Source organism: Balaenoptera physalus (genome assembly GCF_965194825.1).
Source record: "Balaenoptera physalus genome assembly, chromosome: 11".
Taxonomy (NCBI): domain Eukaryota; kingdom Metazoa; phylum Chordata; class Mammalia; order Artiodactyla; family Balaenopteridae; genus Balaenoptera; species Balaenoptera physalus.
The window spans coordinates 1,253,172-1,268,352 of NC_138896.1; the positions used below are offsets into that span (position 1 = coordinate 1,253,172).

At 48.2% G+C, this 15,181-nt stretch overlaps 1 protein-coding gene across 4 annotated transcripts in view; it reads right to left on the minus strand.

Annotated features, from left to right (window-relative positions):
• Positions 1–15,181, minus strand: part of GMDS (GDP-mannose 4,6-dehydratase) — a 484,495-nt gene that overhangs the window by 123,405 nt on the left and 345,909 nt on the right. The gene's annotated exons all lie outside the window — the stretch shown is intronic.

The following is a 15,181-nucleotide window of genomic DNA, read 5'->3' on the forward strand; positions in this document are numbered from 1 at the left end:
CGAGCAAAGCAAACCCCGTGTTCCCAACATTCCAGCACTGACTGGGGTCACCAGAGAGGAGGAGACAAAGCCCGCCTTGGATTGGGGTCAGCGGCCAGGCATGAGTGGCTGCAAGGCCAGCACCTTCCCTACTGGTGGGCGGCCGCAGGCTCCCAGCCTGATGGACCTGGAAGCGTCCCGAGCGAGGTGTGAACCCCAGCTGAGCTCCACGCGGCCGCTGTGTCTGACCTAGGCCCCTGGTGGATGTACGGTCACTCTGGCTGAGTAACACGGGCCCCCAAATCTCAGTGGTCTAAACCCGCCACCTCTTACCGCTCCTGAGTTCTCTGGGTCAGCCATGCGGACAGAGCTGCTGTCTGGGGCCTGCGCCCGATGACGCCCAGGCTGGGGCTGGACAGCTGGACCCTGGGGGCAAGCAGGTCAGCTGGGACCTGTGTTCTGTCTCGGCCACTCTGCTCACCGAGCTCTCACGAAGCCCACCCGGCTGGCGAGGGTCTGGGGCGGCAAGCACGGCCGTGACCTGCCACACGGGTGACCTGCTCAGCACCCTGAGCTCCAGAAGGGCTGCTGTCTGCTCAAGACCCAGTCACTCCCACCAAGAGGTAACAACTCCCTTTTGTAAAACACGTTCCTAGCAATGAAGCCCGGAAGGGTGCCGATGAAGGCGGTAAAGGGGCCCAGCAGAGACGGTTCTCAGCCAGGACGCTGAAATATCAGATAAAGAGGGAGATGTTAACACGACAGTGGTTAAGGGGCAAATGCACCCAAACGAGCCACATTTTCAGCGTGACGTTACAGTGTGTCCCAGAGGTCGGTCTAAGGATGTTCAAGGTCGCACTCCGTACCCCACACAGGATGGTATTTTAATAACTCCACAGAAATGGTAAAATAGTGAAGCATCAGGACAGCTCAACTCAGTTCACCAAAGTTCGTTAGGTCAGAGCCCTCAGTGAGGTTGATAAGTGCGATTCAGAAAGAGGGACGCGGCGATGCACTTGGCCGAGAAACGGGGTGAGGGTCCGGCCTGTGGGAGGGGCGTCGGCTGGGGGAGGGGGAGCAGGGCTGGGCTCCGGGCCGGACTCTCAGGACAGCAGAGTCCAGGGGCCGAGGCTTCGGGGCACCCTGGGCTCGGGGTCCACGCGCCGGGCTTCAGGCTACAAACCGAGCCCAGCCCTCGCCGGCAGGTGGGCGCACGAGGGCCCAGGTGCTGCCCACAGCCTGAGCCCTGGGGCCGAGAGCCCTCAGGGCAGTGCCACCCACCCTCCCAGGGGACTGGCTTTTGCTGTGAGTGCAGCAGGTGTGGCACCTCCCCAACAAGACAGCTGCAAATGACATGACTACAATTAAGGAAATCTGTCTGTAATTTGTGGCATTTTCATCATTCTGAAAATCATAATTACTTCAGAAAGAAAGAACAAAAGAATGACTACCAATTACTCAAAAAAAAGAAAAAAAAAAGAAGAAAGAAATCGAGTAAATTGAGTGTTGCGTAGGATGACCAACTACAGATGCCCTGAGATGTCACCAGCCCAGGGACCCACGGCCGTGTGCCCCAGCAAACACAATCCTGCAGTCACTCAGGACTCCCCAAACTCGTTTGTGTCAAAACAAAAGTTTCCCACTTAATAAAATGAAAGGCTGACAGACTCAAACATTTACGGCATGTTTTTTTGGGTATGCCTTAATCTCCCCCTTGGCTAACTTGCCATCATATAAATCAGGCCCTTAAGTTATCATTGTTACAGTAGCAATAAAAATAATAATAAAAGTACTGTGAGGTCAGAAAATGTCAAGAACAGTCAGAAAAATGAGAGAGACATAAAACAAAGTACAAAAGACTAGCTAGAATTCGAAAAACTCAGGTACTGTACCTCCAAGTGTGCTCCAGCAGGAGGAGGCTGCCGCTGCTGGTTTATTGAATGAGTCTCCACATAAATCCCAGCTGCTAACCATGTGATAAGTCCACCTCTGCAAACAAGGGGCCCCATTCTCCACCCGTGCTCAGGCCTGGCTGCCACTAATGGGAATTTCACTTCCAATAAGGGAAAAAACAGATCTCGAGATGTTCTTTTGGATTTATGGTTTGTTTTTTTTTTTTAATCTAAACATTAATTGGCTTAACTCTGTCTTGTACAACAAAATTAACACGTAAAGTCTCTAGGCCCAAATATATAAAAAAGGCAGGAGAGGAAGCCCCAGATGCCTGAAACACTTTTTTTTTTTTTTTTTTAATTAATTAATTTATTTATTTATTTTTGGCTGTGTTGGGTCTTCGTTTCTGTGCGAGGGCTTTCTCTAGTTGTGGCAAGTGGGGGCCACTCTTCATCGCGGTGCGCGGGCCTCTCACTATCGCGGCCTCTGTTGTTGCGGAGCACAGGCTCCAGACGCGCAGGCTCAGTAGTTGTGGCTCACGGGCCTAGTTGCTCCGCGGCATGTGGGATCTTCCCAGCCCAGGGCTCGAACCCGTGTCCCCTGCATTGGCAGGCAGATTCTCAACCACTGCACCACCAGGGAAGCCCTGAAACACTTTTAATGTGGAGCAGGTAGAAAGATTTTCCTGAGTTACCAAAGAGAGAACTTCGACTCTAAGGTAGCAATAAAGCATAAGTCAACTTCACAAGTTTGGAATATTTTTTGTAGGACACGCACTTCTGTAGACCTGGTGACTGAGATTTCTGTGCTGATGCACTGCTGTAAAAGCGACGTGTGCCCAGGGCCCCCGGGGAGCCCAGCCTGGAACGCTCGCCTGCGACCTTGGCAGGTCCTTACACCCTCCCAGGCTCAGCTGCCCAGATGTCAAATTGGAATATTAATGCCCAGAGGTTAGAACGGGCAACAAGAGAAGGCTGGGCCAGCCGGCCCAACGCAGGCGCAGAGGAACCATGAGTCACGAGGCGGGGACCAGCTGGCCACCAGGGCCACGGTCGGGGGGAGGGGAGGCACACAGGTGCAGCGTGTGTCACTGTGGACACCTCCGGCCCTTCAAGGTCTTCACAACCAAAAAGCAGGGCAGGGGCGGGAGCACAGAAATGGGTTCCTTCCTGGGGCTTTTTTGTGGGTTCCTGAGAGGTGTGGGTCAGTTCATTCACAGACATGGGGTCAGCAGAAACGCCTAGAAAATCTGATGGACACGGTAGGCCGTTTCTGACACTCCATCAGCAATGGCGAGGGCAGTGGTGAGGGCGGACAGCAGGGCTGCAGGGGACGGTACCACTTCTTCAGGGAGGAGGATTCCACAGACGCCTCCTCTCGGGCCACACGTCAGGAGTCTGGAAGCCCCACTTGGCTCCAAGGCTCCTGATTCAACTCAGCATCTGTATTTTAGGTCAAATCACATTCAAAAACCGTATGCTTGATTTAATTCACTGCCAGAACCCTGCACTTTCTTTGTCCCCCTCCCCAGTCTGTTAGTGCCACATCGTGACGTCATCCTGATGCCGCCCACCCGGATTCAAGGGCACGGCCCCGACATGACTGCCCTCCCCTCAACGCCAGCCACAGTGTGGGATCCCTCGGCCACTGTAATCCTGACCAACCAGCTACAAATTCAGGGGTTCCCATGACCCCCTCAGATTTGATAATTCATTAGGATGACTCACAAAACTCAGGAAAGCACCGCAGTATGTGAAGGACACAGACCAGGACCAGGCGGGTGGAGGGACACATCGGGGACCCCGGGAGGATTCCAACTTGAAGCTTCCGTGTCCTCAGGACACAAAACCCTCCCACACACGTGTACAGTCACCAGCCAGGCAGCTCCACTGAGCCTTGGTACCCAGAGTTATGACTAGGAGCTCATTACGCACTTGATTAACTGAATTCCTGGCAATGCGGCTGAACTTGATCTCTAGCCCCCTCCTCCCCCCCAGAGGCCAGGAGATGGGCTCTCCAACCCGGCGGGTGGCCAGCCCCATCCTACTAGCTAGTAGCCCACCACGAATAACCAAGATGCCCCTGCACTTAGGAAATTCCAAGGGTTTAGAGCCTCGGTTCCAGCAGTGAGGGACAAAGGCCAGTCAAATTCTCTATTATACAAGTCAAATATAACTGGATAACAAAATGTCCTTAAAACAACTTGCTGTCGGTTACACAGCTAAACTGTGCTTGCATTTAAGAGTGGCATATAATCTCACTCCTGTTTAAATAATAACATACATTTATTAGCTCCTACAATTAAAATGATTTTTGATTCACTCTGATATCTTTTATTATTTTTCCCCTTCTTGTGTCCATATACATTTTTTTTGTCCCTAAGTACATGACATTGCATTTATTGCTGTTGAAGTTCTTATTATTTTTCATGAAATGTTCCCCCCTCACTCTTTCCATGAACAACCTTACCAATCCTATTACTTGCTGACAAATCCAGACATAAACAGCATCACTCCAGCACAACAGCTCAGGAATAATCTCTCAGGGTTTAGGGGATGTCAGACAAGCCCCTTCGTCAAGGAGATGAACCATCAATTAATAATAACAGTAAAAGCCCACACTCACGGAGTGTCCTCAGTGCGTCAGGCACAGCCTGGCAACAACCCAATGGGGTAGAGACTCCGGTTTCCTCTGTTGCACAAACGAGGAAATCGAGATTTAGAGAGATTCAGTGACTGGTCCAAACTCATGAGGAAAGAGGTGGAAGTGGGTTTTAAACTCAGTTGTTTGACACAAGCATCCAACTCTTAACTGCCATTGACTTATTTACCTGTTTTAATGGAGACAAGGCAAGTTATCCATGAAATTTCCAAGTTTTTCAAAATATCAAGGTTTTCAGTAGTTATAGTTAGAACTGAAATTAAATTTGAGTTTTCTTCTATATCTGAATATAACCAGGAACACGTACGTGGTTTTAAACAAATGTCAATTCGCTGACAACCATCCTGATGCTTGGGGATTAAGCGTGAGGAAGGCTGTCTGCTCACACCCGCTGGCTCCCTCACCTCTAGTGGTCGCTGAATAACGTCCCCAAAGATGTCCACGCCCCGATCCCCTAACCTGTGAGCATGCGACCTGACACAGCTCAAGTGATGCAGATGTGCGTAAGGGTCCCGAGGAGGGGAGGCTGTGCTGGTTACCGGGGCGACCAGTGTGAGCGCGAGGTCCTCGTAAGGGAAGCAGCGGGATGAGAGAAGGCACAGGACGGAGTGCTGTGAGGTGACGTGGCGAAGGGGCACAAGCTGAGGAATGCAGGTGCCTCCAGGAGCTGGAAAGGCAGGGCACAGCGCCTCCCAGAGCCCCCAGGAGGAAGACCGCTCGGCCGGCTCCTTGATTTCAGCCCGTGCGACCCATGCAGACTCTTGACCTGACCTATCAGGTAAGTTGGTGTTTGTCTTAGTCTGCTTGGGCTGCCACAACAAAATACCGCAGACTCGGTGTTCAACAACAGACAGTGATTTTCATACAGGTCCAGAGGCTGGAAGTCTGCGGTCAGAGCACGTTCAGCTCCTGGCCCGCAGACAGCCGCCTTCTCACTTCTTATACTAACCCCCCATCACGAGGGGCCCACCTCATGAGCTTCTCTAAATCCAATTATCTCCCAAAGGCGTCACCTCTAAATGTCACTTCGCTGGCTGGGGGGGTGGGTCACAGTCCTGTCCACAGCAGTGCCGTTCTGAGCCATGAAGTCTGGTGATTTGTATCAACAGCTGCAAGAAACTAGTATACTTCTTTCCCTGATAAATGATACTAATATCTTACTATACTAACTACAGTTAATAATACTGTATTGTCTATCTGAAGTTAAGAGAGATCTTAAAAATTCTCATCACAAGAAAAAAATTGTAACTGTGTGTCATGATGGTCGCTAACTAGACTTAGTGTAATCATTCTGCAAAATATATGCAAATATCAAATCATTATGTTGTACACCTGAAACGAATACAATGCTATGTGTCGATTATATCGCAATTAAAAACAAGAACAGGGCTTCCCTGGTGGTACAGTGGTTGCGAATCTGCCTGCCAATGCACGGGACACGGGTTCGAGCCGTGGTCTGGGAAGATCCCACATGCCGCGGAGCGGCTGGGCCCGTGAGCCATGATTACTGAGCCTGCGTGTCTGGAGCCTGTGCTCCGCAACAAGAGAGGCCACGATAGTGAGAGGCCCGCGCACCGCGATGAAGAGTGGCCCCCGCTTGCCGCAACTAGAGAAAGCCCTCGCACAGAAACTAAGACCCAACACAGCCCCAAAAATTAATTAATTAATTAATTAAAAAAAAAAAAACCAAGAACAACTAAAGTCTTACTTCCTGTTTCTAGAATGTAGGGTGCAGTGGGTACAGTTAGTAAAGATGAAAACTGAGTATGTTTTTAAATTTTACTGCTGTGTACGTCATATAATCAAATTATATTTATTTTAAAATTAGTTTTTAAACTAACCAAAATATTACATGTAGATAATATAAGAAATTAAAAAGTGCTAAAAGACTTTTAATAAAAAACAGTTCCCTCGTTCCCTGCTCCTCCCAACTTGTCAGGCTCTAGGGCCCTTTTCAACACTTGTAACCATTTGGTAAATGATGTGTTTTATTCTTTTATCGCCGGATGAATCCATTTTAGGCCTTAACTATTACCTAGTATAGCAATAGGGGATATTTAGTACATTTACACACTTGTTTACCCTAATTTCCATCTATAATTACTTCTCAATTTTTGGTTAAATCTATACTCATAGTAGCCACTATTAATTTCTAAATAAATATTTTCACTCCTGAATCAACTAGTGGATCACGATTTCAGTTTCTTAAAAATCCCTTCCCTCTCTCTACCATACTTAATAACTGTTGGGTTTTTTTCATTTGATTAGTTTTGCTTATATATGAGTTCTCTCACACCCTTCAACTCTCTGTAAAAATGTAATTCTCCACACCCTCAAACCTGTCAGAGTACTTACCGGTTCCTTTTCATTTTCCACCTGGAGGCACACCTCCTGAAACCTCCACCTTCAATCACTGACTGTTTGCTCTCGACCTTCCTCTGCTGTCACCCTGAGAATGTCCTTCTCCTCTCTTTGTGTTGCATCCCCTACCTCCTGAATCCTATGCCTTCATCTTTCTTGGCTTACCCCCTTGTTTTGGTGGAGAATGTTCTCCAATAGCTTTCTCAGAGCAGTGCATGGAAGATAATTTCTTTTAAAATGATGCATGTTTGAAAATGTCTATAATATTCTGTATAGGTTTAGAATCCCAGATTAAAAATCATTTCCAACATTTAGAAGGCTTTGCTCCTTTGGCTTCTCATTTCTGTGCTGGAACATAATACAATGGCACTTTTACTCCTGCTTTTACTCTGGATCATTTGTAAGAAACCTGCTTGTACTCCTGGAAATTTTAGGGTCTTCTCTTTAATCCCAATGTTGAAGTTTCACCGTAATGGTCTTTGGTGTGGGTCTCTGTTCATTCACCGAGCTGGACACTCATTAAGCTTTTGCAATCTCAAGATTCCTGTGCTTCAGTTCTGGGAAATTTTCTTCAAATAGTCCTTTGATAATTTCCCTCTACTCCCATGATGAAATTCTTATTAGATGGTTTCACTTCTCAGTGCCTTCTCTAGTTCTCGTATATTTCATCTTCATGTGGCTCCAGGGCTAAGTTCTTGATCCAATTTCTCTGTCTACACTTACCCACCAACAGTGATCTTTTCCAGACTCAACAAATGACTTCCTAAGGTTTCCTCGGGGGGGCACATTTTCCTGGGTCATTTTAAATTCCCTGACGTCCCATGTTCAATGGTAGTCTCAGAACCCATGATAACATGACCATGCATTTGTGATGCCCTTCTCTACTCTAGAACGGTTTTAGGAATTTATGAGGCTGTTCTAGGTGTACAGATATGGGTTAAGGAGAGCCTAAGAGTTCCAGCTGCCTTCAGAACAGTTACAGGAAATTCACATACACATAAATTACTATGCTCCTTTAAAGCAGGTCTGAATCAGCATGGGAAATTATGAATGACCTCTTTCCAGAAGTTCATGAAATGAAAGCTGGATGTATGCCCTTAAGATGTCCAAGGACTTGGAGTCTGCTCCTGTGTTAGTAAGTGAGTGTAGGCAAGTCCAGGAGACCTGCATGCTCCTGAGCTGAGCTGGGTGAAGGCTGGGGATGTCTCACATGCACAGGTGACAGACGGAGAACACCGTGAAGGCAGCTCATCTTCTTACTTTAAAACGCCAAAGGGAGTTCAAAGACCCCTGGGGGATAATTACTATCCTTCCCCTCCCTGCTCTGCAGTTACACGGTCACCTGGAACTCTGGGTCTCCCACTCGGCTTAGTACCCTAAATGCGCACAAACTCTCCGTCTCAAGTCTCAGAGATTCTCCCAGATGCTCCAGACTTAAAAGAACAGAAAATGTGACAGTTCAGGGCCGCAGATGAAGAAATGTCGGTACCCAGCACGAGGTATAACATGCTCGGGTCTGGCAGGACGAGGGATCCCCAAGGACAGCAGGAAGTGAAATGATGGAAAGTGCTTGACTGCTTATGTGGGAGTGACTTCGTTTCAAATGGACCCTTCGAAATAAAGGGTGGGGAAGTGAGCGGTTATCCCATGTGGACACGTTTTAATGGGAAGGAAAATGAAAGAAAACAACAAAACCAACAAAATACGGCATTTAGATCTTTACGAGGAATTTATCCACACCTTTTGAAGTGAATTTACAAGCCACGTTTTCAATACCATAACCAACACCTAGTGAGTTCTTTCTTCTTTTACGATAAACCCATGGAGATTCCCACAGTTCAATAATTACATTCCAAATCCTTTTTCTTCATATTTATTTCAACTCTACTTTGAACATTTCTCAACCTATGATATTCTCTAAAAAATCCGTTCATTGAGACAAAACTTGGAAAAGTGCAACACCGTATAAACTGCTGAGGTCATGCAAACATTGGGGTGAACAGACACCCATCTATCGCAAAACTCACGGAGAGGGAATCGTGGTGTTTTGTGGAGGCATATTGTGCGACGCGAGCGCTCGGAGTTTGCTGGTTGAAAGCCTGGGGGGCAGCTGTGGTGCCGAGGGCAGGAGGGCATCAGCTGCTGGGAGCACGGCAGCCCAGGCAGAGTGTGGCCTCGGCCTGACCTCAGAAAGAACAGGGTCGATACACTGCCTGAAGATGATGGAATGAGTGATATCGCCTTCCAAAGTCTATCAACTCTGAATACTGATAGTGGTCCCCAAAGCACTTTATAGATTGATCAAAAGCTACATGTATGTAGTGAAAGGACCCTCGTATGTGTAGATACTGGACATACTTGTCATTCTTACCCCAAGGACATAAAATTCACTTGGAACCTTTGAAAAGGAGATAGACATGTCCTATTCCAGACTAAATGTAGTTAGTTGTTAATAATATCCTAAATGTTCTAAATGAATGCATTTTTATATGCTACCAAAGACTCCGAGGTAGTGACTTTGTTTTTTAGGGAACTCTCAGTTACACCGAAAACCCATGGGGCATCAAAATTACACAAATGCACACAATGTTGGTCTCACTGCTTTCATGACCGTGTGGAATCTAACCTTCCAAATGGCCCCATCTCTTTTTTCTGTATTTATCTTTTAAATCAGCTATTAGAAAGAGGATCTGCATTTCCTCACTGGAGAACAATTAAAAACTGCAGAAAACTTTCAGCCTTAAAAATAATAACCATGAAGTAACAAATGGGAAAATTAGTAGGAACCAAGCCTTGAATTCAAATAAAAGCTGAAGATGATTACATGTAGACATGAAGTCCACGTGGAATCCTTCAAGAGTAGAATGAGCTTTGCAATGTAAGGATCCTGTAAATAGATGTTCATCCATGTTAATAGTCATTCACATTGTATTACACCCAATTTAAACAGCTCTTTGCTCTAAAGCTATGTAGGAAACATTTGCAATGTGACCCTAAAGAAACACTCAGATGAGTGTTGATAATTCATCATAAGTACATCATGTGCATTTACGGTGGCCAGTGAAGCCAGGACAGGAGGAAGTCAGGGCCTGGCCAGTTCCCTTCTTTCCACCAGAAGTTAGCAGGAGGTCTATAGGCGAAGAGAAAGCGTAACCAGTGCTGTGACCTCAGGTGGGAGGTGTTCTTCTTCCAGTGTAAGTACAGGGTGTGTGCACACGTCTCCCAGAGAGGGCTCAGCAGCCGTGCACGGTGGACCCCTGCCACATGCGGGCAGGAAGTCCACCCAGCCTCAAAACTTCTCCCTGAGGCTTACAGAGAACTGGGGTCCCTGGTCATTTTATCTCAAGTATAACATTTGTTATTTTTCATTAAGATAGTGCTCCAAAAAAGAGGACGAAAAAATGAGGATGGTCCAGCTTATAAACTATACTTTTTTTTTTTTACCATGTGTATTTTGAATCACTTGGGGTGCTTTATAAAAATACAAATTCTCAAGCCTGACTTCTGCAGATTGCAATTAGGTAAGTTGGTGAGGGGCCTGGGAGCTTCTAATTTTATAAAGCTCCCTGAGTGCTCTTAACGATCAAGCCATGTTTAGGATTTCAGATTTGATGCTATTTTGGAAAGTTTCCTTGGGATACTAACTTCTCAAATCATAACATTCAAATTTCATGTAAATTTGGAAGACTGAACTATGTATATTTGCTCTTTCAGCAACATAAAAATCTACTGATTTGCTTCTTCATTTCAATTAAAAATAACGAACACAAAATATTAATTTGCTGCATTTTCCATCCGAACACTTACTTTGTTTTAGTAGCAAAAAACTCGAGGAAGCAGAGAATAAGGCTTTCCCCTCCCTGGCACTTAGTAAAACTCTCCTTCCTCAAACCATAGTGATTTTCACTCATTTGATATGTTTGTAGGGGTCCTTTTCCCATTCACTAATAAGAAGTCGGGGAAATGTTATTTCACTTTCGATGAGAAATGTTTATTCAAAAGGCTCAAGAAAGCAGGAAGAATGGTGTCACTATACCCACATCACATGGTGACTAACTCGTAATTCTGCTGTGATAAAGGAGATTTTAAATCTTAGAGCCGACAGGATAAAAGTACAGGTGGACCTGGTAAAAAGAATCCTCTCACATCTCTCTTTAGTTTAGGTAATGGATGTCGTAATAGACTTGTTTCTATCTATGCGACGTTCTATCGGATTATTTTGCGATGTTCTGATTTGGGTGATCATGCAAAGCATGCTGGCAAGTACCTGTCAACACCATCACCACCACCATCAGCATCAGAGTTGCCAACATCTAAACATATTCGCAGTCCGGAGAACTGTAGGTACACTGTGTTTAATCCCCCGCTGGAGTCCTATGAGGTAAGTACTATTATGACGTCCATTTTACAACTGGAGATACTGAAGCACAAAGGAGTGAAGAGACGGTCCCAGGAAGTGGCAGAGCCAGGATCTGAACCCAGGGGTCTGGCTCCTGTGCTGATGCCCTGGCACCACGTGTGCATCATGGACATGGCTCCCGTGGACCACAAGGAAAGCTGTGCCCCCTCCGTGGGATGAGGACAGGCTTGGTCACATGTCAGACCCCTGCTCTTTGATGACAGGCAGGGCACTCTAGCTTTGTTCCAACTCTGTTTCTGACTCATTGTGCGGTATTAACGCTATGAATGTCACAGAGTTATTTCCTGGCTTTACACACACTCAGCAGCACTCCTGGAAAACGCCCTCTTGCAATTCTTTTACAAAGCAGTCAAAGGACAGGAGGTCTTCACACTTGCCCAGTTTTGGTTTCAATCCATTTGTACCAGCTTCAGAAGAACACTCATCCTGTAATTCTAGAAAGTTCAACTGTGGCTGTATATGGAAGGGGCCAATCATGCCCAAATTCTGATTTGAGTTTACTTCTAATTATACAGCCATCAGGCACACACACACACACACACACACACACACCTTAAGAGAAAATTTTTAAGGTTTTAGAAGCTATTATTGAAAGATGCAACCCCACACCACTGTGTTATCATTTTCAAATAAGTGACCGTAACGGGCAACTCTGAAAGAAACCAGATTTTTGAGGATGTATTGAGTCAACTTTCCTGTACTCAGTTCTTCTCAGGAAAGGGCAGAACCTGTAGAACCACTGGGCCTTGTGCAAGCCCATGTGGGAGGTTCTGGAACAACCCCAGCTTTCTGGAAGCTGATCTGTGCGGGAGGAGCGGGGCTGGGGGAGTGGGACTCTCCTTCTGATCAGAAGGGCTCCAGGCTCTCCTCGCAGCCAAGCAGCCCACTGACTCTCCAGGAGCAAGCATCCCTCCTGGCGGGGTACGTGTCTGGGAGCCGTCCAAGCGCCGGTCCCCGAGATGCCAAACAGAGCCAGCACTCTGAGCCCCAGCGCCCGCCTTGCCATCAGGTCCCCCTTCTGGTCGGGCCCGCACGGCTGGGAGAGTGAGAGCCGGCCCTGCTGACACCCACAATGGGGTGTGAGCTGCAGGCCGCGGCACAGACCTGCTGGCTTGAAGACAGGCTCCTGGCTCGTGGGAAGCAGCCTCAGGAATCCAGTGAGGCAGCAGCCGGACGTAAACAGCTCAGAAAGCCCCGATCTGACTTCTGTCCCATGGATGGTGTGCTGGGCCTAGCGAGCACTTCCCAAGCCAGTAAAGAGGCATTTCAATCACCACGGCTTATTTTTAAATATGAACTTTCAAAACCTTTACTCCCAACAATTCCTAGGACATCGTTTAGTTCAAAGATGAGCAAGGGAAGGAACCTGGAGCCAGAGGACGAGGGGGAGGGGCGGGGGAGGGGAGGGGGAAGGGGGAGGTAGTGGAGGGGGAAGGGGGGAGGGAAGGAAGGGGGAGGAGGGGGAGACGGAGTAGGAAACAGGGAGGGGGGAGGGAGGGGTACCCCTCGCCAGGTCCAGGCCCAGAGCCTCCTGGCAGGAGAGTCAAGTCCCTTCCTTCTTGCCCTCAATGTTCAGATAACAAAACAGAGGTTCCCTTTAAAGTGCTGAGTTTCCCAGGATTTAATCCCCAGTGATGGCCTTGTTATTCGGGTCAGACTGCACATGCTGACCAGACCCTGGGCTCCAGCCGGGCAGGGTCTTCACCCAGGATGGGCCTTGACGCGTGACTCCAAGGTGCTTACACTAAGCTCCTTCCCTCCCGTTTTCATTTTCAAATCTGAGAACTCTGATGGGTGCATTTTTAAACAGGAAAACAATAATCAACATATACCCTTATTTTAAGTCTGAAGGTCTTCATTATTGTCCAAGGAGGCGAAGGAAGGCAGGAAAAGAAGACCCTGGTTCTCCTTCCTTCCTTGGTCACGTTCTAGAGCAGAGAGGTGTCACGGAGCCTCACATGGAGAGGAAAAGGACGCAAAGGTGGTCAAGAGAAATGGGGGGGTGGGAGACTGGAAAAGGCAAGTCTCGAATATGTGTGTGTGTGTGCTCTTCATTTAATGCTGTTAGTGTCATTAATGCACAACAGATCTGAAACGGCTGACTTCAGCGTGACATCCCACTAAACTAGACAAACCATCTAGGGGCTCCCTCACTGAACAGACAAGACAACTCACCCCCTGCTGCACACACCTCCCACATGCTTACGTCAGAGAAAGAATGATTTAACGAACTCTCCAAGGGTTAAAGGGTTAAAGCTAGTGGGTCATTCACACCTTGGTGTCCCTTTTTCTTTAATAATTAAAATCACTACTATTCAGGGCTTGTGTTTGGGAAGGAGAGCAGGAGGTGGGGACGCATCACCTGCTCAGGGCCAGCCTGGACCTCTCCCTGTGGCCGCCTGCCTGCCCTCCACCCACCCTGACCGGGCTGCTGGGCGCCGCCCACACGGGGCCTCCGTCTGAAAACCATTCACGCTGAACATGCCAGGTTTTCAAAGTAAAGAAGGTCCAGCTCACGTATATGTGATACAGGGGACTCAAAAGCCTTCAGATTCCCAGAGCCCTGCGTGCGAATCCCAGCAGCTCCACACACCGGGCGTACTGATGCTGGTGAATTCCTCACGGGCTCTGAGCTTCTGTGCACCCATCTGTAACAGCGGATGATAACACAGCCCGTCTCAGGAGGGCTGCTGTGAGGCCTCAAGTAGGTGACGCCACGACGGCGAGCCAGTGCGCTGACGGGCCTGCTAGCACCCGCCACCTCACAGCACCGCCCGGCAGGCATCGGCCCTGGGACACGCGGCTGCAGCCAGGCATGCGCTTCTGCATCTGAATGCACAGGGGCGGCTTGAGCCTCCAAGAACAGTCACCCAGAAGATGTGGAAGCACCAGAGCAAAGCTCCAGGGAGAACTTCTGCAGGACAGAGCTCCGGAATTCCTGAAAGGGGCTGTCCAGTTCAGGGCTGTGGGTGCCACAGATCGTGGCCACGGGCAGCCACCTCACCCTTGCTCGGAGGCCAGCCCACTTCCAGGCACTCTTTGGGACACTCAACCCTGGACCTGGGACCCAGCAATCAGCACAGCCTGCCTGAGGCCAGAGTTCTCTGTATAATGCCCCCATTCTTGGAGACCACGTTGGAATGGCCTTTCAGGAAGGGAGAAATATACTTTCTGGGAGGAAGCTGAGCCCAGTGGCCTTGATGGGGGACGTAGGTATGCATTTCCAGTTTGCTCCTTCGAGTTTGAAAAATGCAAGCTACGCTATTTATACGAGCAAGAATGTTCCCTTGTTGGAGAACACTGCATTCCCAGATTATCGCTGTTCAAGCTGCCAGCCCTGGTAGCTATTCAGTAGGTAAGTAATTAGTAACAGTTTTGTTGGACCACGAATATCAGAGATTCATACCCTTTGCATAGAACCTTAATACAGCAGTAAAGGTTTATAGCTACATAAAGCTGTCCAGCTGGAGTGGAAGCAACCCGCAACATTTTCCATGCAAACCCACACCCATGATGTATTTACTCCCCACCCCACCTTGCTCCCGTGGCAGAGGCAGGGAGAACGAAACAGATGTTTGCACGAGAATTTTCCCAGGGCTCAATTCAAGAAGCTGAACCAGTGCGCCCGCCCGAGCGGATGGGGCGGCCCACACTCCCCCAGAACGACGGTTTAGGGACCCAGGGAGCCTCAGAGAGACCTTTAAAGTTGGGATTCTATCCGTCTGCGACACTAACACTGACCATCACCAGCTTTCAAGAGGGGACAGGGCAGAGCGATCGTATTTTTAGCTCGTTGACGTTTTCAGTGTGTTTATATATATCTCGGAGAAAATACCTCACCCAACGACGCTACCCATCCCCACAAAT